Source organism: Lathyrus oleraceus, chromosome 1 (genome assembly GCF_024323335.1).
Source record: "Lathyrus oleraceus cultivar Zhongwan6 chromosome 1, CAAS_Psat_ZW6_1.0, whole genome shotgun sequence".
NCBI classification, from domain to species: domain Eukaryota; kingdom Viridiplantae; phylum Streptophyta; class Magnoliopsida; order Fabales; family Fabaceae; genus Lathyrus; species Lathyrus oleraceus.
Genome location: NC_066579.1, coordinates 276,446,184 through 276,459,594, shown reverse-complemented (window position 1 = coordinate 276,459,594; position 13,411 = coordinate 276,446,184). Strand labels below are relative to the sequence as shown.

The following is a 13,411-nucleotide window of genomic DNA, read 5'->3' as shown; positions in this document are numbered from 1 at the left end:
TGTAGGAGAAATCATAATAAAATATAAAATGAAAAATTGAATGGTAAAAGAAATGGGCTCGACATTGAATCGAGAATTAGGTGATTTATATTTTTAAAGCGGTTTTGAATGGATGATGAAATTAACGGAAACCAAATTTATGTTATTAAGTGATAATGAAACTATGAGTGTAGGAGAAATCATAATAAAATATAAACATGAAAAATTGAATGGTAAAAGAAACAAAATGCTATATATGGGTATCGAACCCACAACCAAGAGCCTACCAAACCAACACTCTGGCCAACTCCACCACCGGTCCACTGATGATGAGATTGACAAGAAAAAATAATAAAAGGGAAAACAAATGCACAAGTGAAGAAAAGCTAAACAGAGAAACAACATGTTATCCAGCAAGGAAACGAATGCTTCATGGTGATGTTAAAACAACGGCAAATCTCACAAAACATTTTTCGCCGGTACAAAACCGAAATCACAAAGCCTTTCAAACTGAAATCTAAATCCAAACATATTTTGAAGTGATACAATCATGGAGTGTAAAGAAACTCAACAAGCATATTCAAAACAAACAATAATAAAAAACGCGTAACCAAATCATTACCTATGCAAAAGAGATCGGATTTGGGTGACTACAGTGGAGACTTAGGCGAGGATGCCCTCACCCCAATAGCCAACGTTTGATGCTAGAAAAATGAAGAATGGATTGAGCTCGAAGATTGTTGTTGTTGCCGGAAAAATGTCGAGTTGTGATGCGGTTCCGGTTGTAGCCTTTCTGGTTGTAACAAGGGAGACAACAGAGAGTTTAAGGGATTTGTGGTTTTTTACAGCTGAAGCATGGGGGAGTATGGAGGGTTATTTTTCTGCGCGAACAGTGTTGCAAAGAGAGATTTCGAAAATGTCTTTCTCCTCTCCTTTTTTTTTAATCGTGGCCGCCAATCTTCTCCTCATGAAGAAGAGAGTGTTCTTGCTTTCATATTCACTGGCTAGGGTTTGAAATTAGTCACTGAGATCAAAAGAGTATTGAAATTGGAAGTGCTTTCTTGTGCTTATTCTTGGTGCTTATTCTGAAAAAGGTAACATGTACCTCGTACTTTCTTTTTGATAATGTTTCAATTCCTTTTTGTTGCTGCATATTTTCACTGCCGGTAAATGGTTATTCACTGCTAGTTATTTTCGCTCATCCTCTTTAAATTTTATTGGTTTTCAGGTACTTGTGGTGTTTCCGCTCGCGTCCGTCTCATACCAGCAACAAAGCCAATAGAACTTGAGCTCATTTGAGATGTAGCAATGCTTGACTGAGCTGCTCTTACCGTAGAGAGTAACAATATATCGACCTCTCTACTTTGGAAACTATTCACAATATTCTATTCAATGTCAGCTATGGTTATGGATCCAAATACCTTAAGAAAACGAGACCGCAGAAGAGGAAGTTGACATTTGTGTGGAGTAATAATGCCAATTCTTCCACCAATAAATTCAGTTGGGTATCTTTTCTTGAAAAACTTTAGTATTTCAACCGCAGCATCAGCTTCGCGTTCATTACAAAGCGACATTGCACCAGAGTTTCTTCATGAGCCTCCCGACCGTCAATAATATCATAGAATGCATAAGGCCCAAGACCCTCGGTCTGATGACATGGTGCTGATTTGCTAGACATTTGGCTACCATTTAGTAATTTGTTGTCATAGAAATGCAACGAAGGAAACTTGCATATCTCTGGATGCATTCTATACTGTTCTGTAAGCATAATAACAGGATGCCCAGCCCTTAAGTTAGCACGCTTGGTTTCATAGAACCTGATATAATCAATCAGTTTCTCCATATTCGACCGCAACACTGCTGATGAATCTACTCTCAAATCATTCTTCCCATCTTTTGAAGGGATCCTATCTTCTGCTATACATTGACCGACAAGTGTATCAATAAAGAACGGGAGTGAATTTTGATGGACTGTTTTAGCATTTCCAACCTTCACAAGATAAGGCTTGTACATTTTTCCATTACTTCCATAGAGACCAGGGCTAGAAATTCTTGATACCAATTCATCCACAGCGGCATTAGATTGAGCACTGATAAGAGTTCTTCGTCTCGTACAGTTTTTGAAATATTTTTGATGAACTCTGGCCATCATCAATCAATTTCCTACCCATGGCTGCATCCTGCCATGCCCTCGCAATGGCAACACTCTGGTAAATCTTAGGTTAGCAACTGATTGAACTGGAGCACCAGAATCATTAAAATCATCCTTGTTATTTCATCGTGTCGCAGCCACAAAAGAGGAGTTAAATCTGAAGATGAACTGATGGTGGCTTTCTTGTTATTATAAGTAGTCCCACTGACTTGATTATTAGGAGGTATTATTTTGGCAGCACTTCTTTTCATTGCAGCAACTTCTTTGCACCTTCTTTAAGACCAGTCACTGCGGCATTATAAGTTTCCACAGTTACTGCATCTTCCTCGGCATATCTTACGGCTTCCCGACATAGATTACTGTACCTCAATGTCAGAGACTCCTGACTATGTAATTCAGCCATACGATCATCTGATCCAGCACAACTTTTGGCATTTTTTGTCCACCGTTTTAAGATGTAATGGGATGGTAATGTAAGTACATTTGTCACAATGAAAACAGTTAAAGTGTGCCTGCAAAGAAGGCTTGAATACTGAACCATTTGGCAAGTACCTTAGCTCTCAATTCAGCATGGTTGAATGCAGCAGTATATGCCCTGTCAACGTCTTTAAATTTTGCAACCTTGAATGTGCTATTTATATCATCTTCTTCAATTATGCTTGCAGTGTAAACAAAAGTTTCAACTAGCTCTTCCTGAAACTTCAAAACTATTTTTCTTGTATAAAGATTGGTAGCCTGTTTCCATTGGTGAAGGTGTCCTCAAAACCGGCGTTGTGCAAATTGTCTCGAAGTCTGCTTCTATTTCCTTTTCAATCCAGCTCTCTAAAGCTTTTTCATATTTCTTAAAGAACAAAGGCAATGTCCTCTGTTGGATGACGTAACCATCAAAAAAGAAACACTAAATCCTTGATTAGGAGACATTGCAGCAAAAATGAATCACGGAAGTATGCTGGAACCCAATGATCACGGGCAATACACAGTGACTGAAGCCAATCATTGCTTCTAAGCTCGTATTTATCAAGGATAGAATTCCAAGATGATTCAAACTCCTCGGTGGTTTCTGTCAGGTTAATGAAATTATAAAGTTCACCTGAAAATTTGGATGCAAAAGACACACATGGGCCAACTTTTCCTTGCCTTCTCTCAAGACATGCCACTTGTTAATACCGTGGCGAGTTTGTGGGGAAAACCTGTGAAATTGCTGCCTGTATGGCCCTGTTTTGATCAGTAATTATTGAGACAGGCTGTCGGTCACTCATTGCTGTGAGAAATGCCTTAAAGAGCCACAAAAAGGAATGCACAACCAAACGAAACCAACTAATCATGACTGTTTACTCCAGTAAAAGGGCAAATGGCATTCTATACTGGTTAGCTCTGCATGTGGTATCCAGATGAACTGCATCACCAAAATGACCATAAGCTGTCCTGGATCAATGTTGGTTGTATATTCACAACAATTTGAACAAGTGTCTGTACTATCTGAGAAGCAGACACAAGAAGGGACAATATTTTAGTGACAGCAGTCTCAAGAACCAATTGAGTATATGTGCCAGGATCCTTGAATACCAACAATGTTGCTTTTAGTTTCATGAGATGACTCTCGAGGAGGAATAGTCCGAGCATCATCCAACCAAGTACCCTTATCTATCATCTCAGATGCATCATGTGATGTAGCATGGGAGGACACCGTAGGAAGCCGTTGAGAAGAAGCAGCTAAGAACATATCCTTGAATAAAGGCTCGTTGAAGCAGCTCTTGCCTGCATCTTCAAATTGATGGTACCGCTCCAATGTCCTTTTAACAAATCCCAATGCAGCTTGCTTGGCCACTTTGCTGCTGCTGGCGGCTTGCTGTTTTGAATCCAACTTCACTTGCCGTTTTGGTTTCGGCTTTGATTATCACAGGGCGCTGGTTGTCAAAATGAAAACCGATCTACTTTCACAGGTTTCTAATAACAGCATACCTGTTGGTCCCTCCTCCCCACTTGTACTAATCGCTTACTGTAAGTAAAAATTAGCTTTTTTACTGCTGTGAACTTTGGGATCGTTTCAATTATGCCTTAATTATCCGTGTGTTACTCAATGCTGTAGGTTTTGTTCGGGCATAATCGACATGACACTGTTAATTCAGTATTCAGCTTCACCGCGGTAGCTTCACCAGATTGGATTTGATTTGTCGGAATAGCCTTGGTGAACCGGATTTTGAATTGATTTTAGGCTTCTGTTCTGGTTACGCTGTGTACCCGAGTCTTGATTGAATCAACAGGATGTTGTTATCAGATTTATTCTCGAGGACATATTTGCAGGCTGCATGTACAATTAGAAGTAGCTTTTTTTCCAGAGCAGTAGTTCCTACAGTACAACCTTTGTCATTGTCACTGCTGGTTAAGCAAAGACCTTAACATTTAACTGTATCCCATTTCAATTTCATTAACGTTGTGAATTGCACTAACAGTGCTACCCGAGCTGTCCGATTCGGTTAACCACTCTTTTCTGCTATCAATTTATCATACAGGAGTATGAGAATTCCTAGCATACCCGGTGCAACTCCAAATTTCTCCACCAACTCAAGGAAGAACAATCCCACCACAAAGTTGTGAATCTAATGGGTAGAGAAACAGAGAAGGCAGTGATGATCCAACCAACCAATCTTTTGGAGGATAGTACTGCATATTTGATGCAATATTAACAACATAATCACTAGGAGGAATTTTATCCTGATAGTGAAACTTAGTCTCACAAACTGCTGAAAGCTCTTCAAATATCCATTTGCAAACGCCAGACTGTTGTAGAAGTTTAATGTACTTGAACAACAACCCAACGATATCTTGCATGTGTTCATGGCCAGCATAGACTCCAAACATTTCAAATAATAACACATGCAAGCTCAATACTGATGTCTGTATTGGCATTTCATGGGGATATATCCTTTTCTTCTCGCCCTCCTTAATCTTGCGTATATTGGACAAAAGTTTCATATGCTCTTCAGGCAGGACAACTTTAACAGCCTCCAATCCATACTTTGTGACAAGCATTCCCAAAAGAAGTTTGAACTTTGCTTGAAAAATGATTTTTGGCGAGAGCTTGCCACTTGAACAAAGACTCAACCACACTCTTCAGATGCATATGCAATCCTTCGGCTTGTGATTTGGCTACTAAAACCTTTGACCGTTGCACTTATCCTATGATCACTTTTCCCAACAAGGCCGTGAGCAACCTTGATAAAAAAATGATATAGATTATCTCTGCTCCCACCTCTCTCCTCGTCTCCAAATGCATGGGCGATTTCAACCAGAATGTCATAAGCCATATTCCTGGTTTTTATTGGCCTCTTCATGTTCAGACGCAGCATCAAGTAAGCGGGCATTAAATGTTATTCCATCTCCAGACATCACATTCAATGAGGTAGAAAGAGTCGATAACGAGCATAACACCTCAAGTAGTGCTTCAGGAGAAACTTCTTGAACATGAATGAAGTAATCGATACATGAATGAGTAGGCGGGAATTCTTGAACATGAATGAAAAATTTCACAATGTGAATGAAGAAACATGAATGAAAATTTTGAATACGAAATGTAGAATTTTGAATATGAAATGTAAGATACGAAGGTGAATGAAAAAAGAATGCAAACGAGTGACTGATGGGGAAAAATTTTCAGGGCCAAAATCGGGGTATGACAGTTGCCCCTATTTAAACATCCTCCACCAGAGGAAAATGAAACAACACTTTTTCATCAGATCGCAGTTCGGGATGGTTAAATACCATGGAGACCCAGATTTTGAACCTGAAAAATGAAAATACTATGATATGATATGCATGGATGCAGGATTTTTATTTTTGAATTTATTTGTTAGGGATACGGAGATGCTACTAGACAGACCAATCTGTGGGGAATGCTGATGGTCCACAGGGAGACAGACAAATGGTAAAAACCAACTCGTAGGGGAAAACAATCTTGCTGGAGAATCAGACACACACTAGAGAGTACTCAAAGTGAAATTTGATAAACGACACTTAGAATACAAGAGATTTCGGAAGTAAGTTCACACATGACTTACTAAACCCGAATAAATTTTTTTTTACAACAGGTTCATACATGACCTAACAACACTGAAACAATCATAGAGAAAGATTCTTCAAAACAGGTTCATACATGACCTGGTAATACTGGAATGAAAGTTCAACAGCAGGTTTATACATGACCTGACAATGCTAGGGGATATCAAAAGGTTCTGACAGTAGGTTCAGACATGAACTAACAAACTCAGAAAAAATTCAAAAAGAGTATAGCAATGGGTTCATACATGACCTGATGACAAACTTGAACATTTTGAGAAAATTTCCACAACAAGTTCATACATGACTTGACGACACTGGAACAAAAGAGAAAGCAACAGGTTCATACATGACCTGACAACACTGGAATAAAGGCTCAACAGCAACGAGTTCATACATGACCTGACAATGTTGGGGAATACCAAGAACGGTTCTGACAGCAAGTTCAAATATGACCTAACAAAACCCAGAAAAATTCAAAAAGATTATATCAACAGGTTCATACATGACCTGATGACAAACTTGAATACTTTGAGAAAATTTCCACAACAAGTTCATACATGACTTGACAACATTGGAACAAAAGGTTCAGCAACAAGTTCATACATGACTTGACAACACTGGAATAATCAAAGAAAAAGATTCTCCAAAACAGGTTCAGACATGACCTGGGAATATTGGAATAAAAGCTCAACAGCAACGGGTTCATACATGACCTGACAATGCTGGAACATTCAAAGAATTTTCAACAACAGGTTCATACATGACCTGACAACACTTGAACATTCAAATAATTTTCAACAACAGGTTCATACATGACCTGACATCACTTGACTATTCAAAGAGTGCTCAATTAATAGGTTCATACATGACCTGACATCGCTTGGGAAAAATCAAAGGGAGTTTTACCAATAGGTTCATACATGACCTGAGAATATTGGAAAACACACAAAGTAAGTTTCAACAATAGGTTCATACATGACCTGACACTTTAGAATACATCTGATAGTTCTGGAGATCTCTCACAAGAAACTCATCCAATCACAGATTTTGGAGATTCCTAACAGGGAATTTATGCGAAACGAAGATAAACGGAAGTCTTCTTATACATGACTTTCACGGAACCATCAGGAAAGACAAGGTATTCAAACTCTCTGTACGTGCCAACAACAATTGGACTTTGACCGTAAGCACAGGATTACAACCAGATTCTTTAACGAATTTTGCCAACAATTAATGGACTTGATAAAATCCATTAGTAAACAAAATACCAGCTACAACGGAGTTTGCCAGCAACAACTGAACTTGATATGATGTTGGCGACAACCAAACTTCAGATATCAATCACAAATGTATTTATAAACAGACTGACAGTGATGCCAACGACAATTGGGTTTAAAATAAATGTTGGTTACAACCAGACCTTAAAGGATACCAGTTACAACTGGATTTGGTCAAAGACACTGGTGACAAGCAGACTTAACAGACGATTCCAGTAATAACTGGTCTCAGAGGTCAAGGGATACAATCAACAACGAGACCTGAGATTATGCAAATGAGCACGAAGCACTTCGGGCTATGCATGATTTGGATTTTGCTTATATGCATGATGTATGAATGATCATGAAATGCAAATGCTGACAATATACAGACTGGAAATTAGGGAATGCTTTATGGAGGTACTGAATCCTCAACACCAATAACTCAACCGAAGGAGTGAGTAAATGAATCAAAGGAGGATCTATCAAGCTGAACAGTTACAACTGGCCCAATAATTCTTCCAGAGAATGATAAATTTGTGCTCTCTGGAGATAGATGTTGATCATCCTTCTGTGTTCCTCCCAACTTCCTTGCTTTCTGAGAAGAATGATTGGACCGATCACATCTTTGGAGATGGCAGACGACGAAGCGCGATGAAGTACAGATAACTCAGACTGTAGTCTTCGCTTTAATACCTCGTTTGCCTGGACCGCCCTTTCGGGTTTTCAATCCACCGGGATACCCATTTTTGCCTAAGCCGCCCTTGCGGGTTTTCGACTTACCGGGCGTACAAATTCTTTTCATTCTTTTTTTTTTATCCCTAACTTTTGCCTGAACCTTTCTTTCAATTTTTTTTTTTGGGTTCGCCGGGATGCCCTTTTTTGCCTGGACTCTTTTATTCTTTTTTTCCAGCGGGTCAATTTATGCGAAGTATTTTTTGACTACATCTGAATTAACAGGGGACGGAAAATCTTCACCATCCATAGTTGTAAGCATCAAGGCTCCACCGGAGAAAACCTTTTTAACAACATATGGACCTTCGTAATTAGGAGTCCACTTGCCCCTGTTATCTGTACCGGGAGGAAGGATCCTTTTCAAAACTAAATCATCGATCTGATAGCTTCGAGGACGCACTTTCTAATCAAAGGCTCTTTTCATCCTTCTCTGATACAACTGCCCATGGCACACAGTTGCTAGCCGTCTCTCTTCAATAAGGCTAAACTCGTTAAACCTTGTTCGAATCCATTCGGCTTCGTCAAGCTTGACGTCTAACAAGACTCTCAGAGAAGGAATCTCCACTTCAACAGGTAGGACAGCTTCCATACCATACACAAGGGAGTACGAGGTTGCCCCGGTTGACGTACGTACTGAGGTACGGTACCCATGCAAAGCGAAAGGCAGTATCTCATGCCAATCCTTGTACGTCACGACCATCTTCTGCACAATCTTCTTAATATTCTTGTTCGCCGCCTCTACAGCACCATTCATCTTCGGTCTGTAAGGAGAAGAATTGTGATGTTCAATCTTGAAATCTCTGCAAATCTCTTTCATCATCTTGTTATTGAGATTCGAGCCATTGTCAGTAATGATTCTCTCAGGAACCCCATAACGACAGATGATTTCCTTCTTGATGAACTGGGCAACCACTTGTTTGGTAACACTAGCGTAGGAAGCTGCTTCTACCCACATGGTGAAGTAATCGATCGCAACCAGGATGAAGCGATGTCCATTAGAAGCAGTAGGCTCAATCTTCCCAGTCATATCAATCCCCCACATGGCGAACGGCCACGGCGAATTCATGACATTCAGAGGGCTTGGTGGTACATGCACCTTATCAGCATAGATTTGACACTTATGGCACTTCCGAGCATACTTGAAACAGTCGGATTCCATAGTCATCCAGTAATAACCGGCTCTCAACAACTTCTTAGACATTGCATGACCACCAGCATGGGTACCAAACGATCCTTCATGCACTTCTTGCATCAACAGGTCTGCTTCGTGTCTATCCACGCATCTGAGCAAAACCATGTCAAAGTTCCTCTTGTATAGCACATCATCCTGATTCAAATAAAAGCTTCCAGCTAGCCTTCTCAGGGTTTTCTTGTCATTCTTCGACGCACCTTCAGGATACTCCTGGCTCTTGAGGAAGTTCTTGATGTCATAGTACCACGGCTTCTCATCAACAACAGACTCGGCTGCAAACACATACGCAGGCCTCTCGAGTCGATTCACCGCAACATGTGGCACATGATTCCACCAATGAACCTTGATCATCGAAGACAAAGTAGCCAAGGCATCAGCCATCTGATTCTCATCTCGGGGGACATGATACAACTTCACCTTCTTGAAGAACGTCAGTATTCTTCTGGTGTAGTCTCTATAAGGAATTAAATGCGGCTGGTTGGTATTCCAATCTCCATTTACCTGGTTAATCACTAGAGCGGAATCTCCATAAATGTCAAGTGTTTTGATCCTCAAATCAATGGCTTCTTCTATACTCATGATACAAGCCTCATACTCAGCCTCATTGTTGGTCACGTCAAAAGTCAGCTTGGTAGAAAAAGGTATATGAGCACCTTTAGGGTTGATAAGCACTGCCCCAACACCGTTACCGTTCACATTCACAGCCCCATCAAACATCAATGTCCACTTGTCATCAGGATCCGGTCCTTCCTCGACAAGAGGCTCTTCGCAGTCTTTCATCTTCAGATACATGATGTCTTCATCAGGGAATTCAAACATCATCGGCTGATAATCCTCAATCGGTTGCTCGACAAGGTAGTCTGACAGAATACTACCTTTGATGGTCTTCTGCGACGTGTACTGGATATCATATTCTGTTAAGATCATCTGCCAACGGGCAACACGTCCGGTGAGAGCCGGCTTCTCAAAGATGTATTTCACTAGATCCATCTTAGAAATCAACAAAGTGGTATGGTTCAACATATACTGCCTCAGTCGGCGAGCAGCCCAGGCCAAAGCACAGCAAGTTTTCTCGAGCTGCGAATATTTGATTTCACAGTCGGTAAACTTTTTGCTAAGGTAGTATATGGCATGCTCTTTTCGACCAGACTCGTCATGTTGTCCGAATACACACCCCATCGAGTTCTCAGTCACTGATAGGTACATTATCAGAGGCCTCCCAGGAACTGGAGGTATAAGGATTGGAGGTTTCTATAAATACTCTTTTATTTTGTCAAAAGCTTTCTGACAATCATCATTCCACCTGATTGCTTGATTCTTTCTTAGCAATTTGAATATCGGTTCACATGTGGAAGTTAGGCGAGATACAAACCTTGCAATGTAGTTCAATCTCCCTAAAAACCCACGAACCTGCTTCTCAGTTTTCGGTTCAGGCATCTCTTGAATAGCTTTGACTTTTGCTGGATCAACCTCAATCCCTTTCTCACTGACAATGAAGCCTAACAGCTTCCCAGATCGCACCCCAAACGTACACTTGTTTGGATTCAGCCTCAGTTTGAACTTTCTCAATTTGTCAAACAATTTCTGCAAATTTACCAGGTGCTCCTCTTCTGTCTGCGACTTCGCAATCATATCATCCACGTACACTTCAATCTCTTTGTGCATCATGTCATGAAAGAGAGTCGTCATAGCCCTCTGATAGGTAGCACCGGCATTCTTCAGCCCAAATGGCATCACCTTATAGCAGAACGTGCCCCAAGGTGTAATGAATGTCGTCTTTTCCATGTCTTCTGGCGCCATCTTAATCTGATTATAACCAGAAAAACCGTCCATGAAAGAGAAAACCGAGGATTGAGCCGTATTATCAACCAATACATCAATGTGAGGTAATGGGAAATCATCTTTCGGACTCGCTCTGTTCAAATCCCGATAATCGACACACATTCTGACTTTGCCATCCTTCTTTGGCACGGGAACGATGTTGGCCACCCACGGGGGATAAGTAGTAACTGACAGGAAACCCGCATCCAACTGCTTCTGAACCTCTTCCTTGATTTTAACCGCCATACCAGGACTCGTTCTCCGAAGCTTCTGCTTGACTGAAGGGCACTCTTCTCTGAGAGGTAGTCTATGCACCACAATATCGGTATCCAACCCAGGCATATCTTGATACGACCAAGAGAATATCTCCACATACTCTCTCAGCATCTTAATCAACCTTCTCTTGACATCTTCTTTCAAAGCAGCCCCGATCTTAATATCTTTTCTGGCGTCCTCAGTACCAAGATTAATAATCTCCAACTCCTCCTGATGAGGTTGGATGACCCTTTCCTCCTGCTTCAACAATCTGACCAATTCTTTAGGGAGTTCACAGTCTTCCTCACTCTCCTCTTCAGCTTGGTAGATGGGATTATCAAAATCATACTGAGCCATGACAGAACTGCTCATAGTGGATTCCGTGAGATCAATTCTGCATGTTTAATGCTTTATTTTAGAAAAAGAGTTCAAGAAAGTCACAAAAACAAAAACATTGCCATTTTTATTTTATTTTGAAAAGTGAAAAAAAATAGAAAGACAGGGATCACAAAATTGTTTGCAAAACGTCCTTTATTAATGATATCGTTGAAAAAACATGATGAGGCCCTACAATGAACCACTACGCCTTGCGCAGAACGTAGGGTTTTGTGCAAAATGAAAAACAAAAGAAAATTACTCTGTTTGAAGAGTAACTTGGACCACATCTTCTGCCGTCCAGTTGTTGATCGACTCCCCTGGTGCACACGGGCGATCTCAGTTGTCCAGATCACAATCATTGTCCCCATCTTCACTACTGGTTGCAAAGAAGTCACCGTGATTCATCAGCCCAGCGCTGGTAAAGGTACCCAGACCTGTCTGCACACCCTGCTCCGCCTGCAAAGGTTGATAACCAATTCCGAATTTGTCTTCTTTGATAGGCAAATCCACCATCTTGCCCCAGCCTTCTGTGTTGCCCGAGCTGACAACCTCCATAGCCTGCTTGTAGGATGCAATTGAGGCACTTGGCTTCTTCTGCTCAGCAAAAGCCACCCTCTCAAGAGCAACAGTCTCGAATGCCTGGCATAAAGTTTCATGGATCTCGCCATCTACCTCTACATATTTGAAAGAGGATAGGTGACTCACCAGAATATCTTCTTCACCACATACAGTCACAATCTGACCGTTCCAGACATACTTCAGCTTCTGGTGGAGAGTTGACGAAACTGCCCCAGCTGCGTGTATCCAGGGACGCCCCAACAAACAACTATATGCTGGCTGAATGTCCATCATGTAGAAGACAATATCGAATACCTCCGGACCAATCTTCACCGGAAAGGTGACTTCACCAAAAACAGACCATTTGGATCCATCAAATGCACGCACAATCAGATCACTCGGAGTAAGGATAACCCCTTCCACATCAATCTTACCTAGAATCTTCTTAGGCAGCACATTCAACGAAGAACCAGTGTCTACCAACACATGAGACAACACCGCACCCTTGCACTCCAAGGTGATATGCAAGGCCTTGTTATGGTTACGTCCTTCAGGCGTCAGATCTAAATCTGTGAACCCCACACCATGCCTGGTACTCACATTAGCAATCACGCCCTCCAACTGGTTGACAGAGATCTCTTGAGGCACGTAAGCCAGATTCAGCATCTTCAACAAGGCATTACGATGCGCCTCAGAGCACAGGAGCAATGAGAGGATAGAAATCTTGGACAGAGTCTGATTCAGCTTATCTACAATCTTGTAGTCACTTTTCTTGATAATCTTCATGAACTCCTCCACATCTTTCTCGAATGAACCCTCAGGTGCCTCCTTCTGAGCAGGTTCTTCATCAACCACAGTCTGTTTACCCTTAGCTTTGGCGAGAGCCTCGGCATTGTTATCCCTCAAAGTTTGCGGAGCAAACAGACGACCGCTTCTGGTGAAACCTCCTGGTCCCCCAACATTATCCACAATTGGGCTTGCAATCACAGGAGTTTTACTAGGCACACCAATAGTCACAGGAGACTG

At 41.2% G+C, this 13,411-nt stretch overlaps 1 long non-coding RNA gene across 1 annotated transcript; it reads left to right on the top strand.

Annotated features, from left to right (window-relative positions):
- The first annotated feature begins 437 nt into the window (after positions 1 to 437).
- Positions 438 to 5,734, top strand: LOC127130435 (uncharacterized). The gene is made up of 3 exons (XR_007806472.1): positions 438 to 1,073; positions 1,208 to 4,132; positions 4,221 to 5,734. It is a non-coding gene; the product is annotated as an uncharacterized LOC127130435 (long non-coding RNA).
- Positions 5,735 to 13,411: the final 7,677 nt, after the last annotated feature.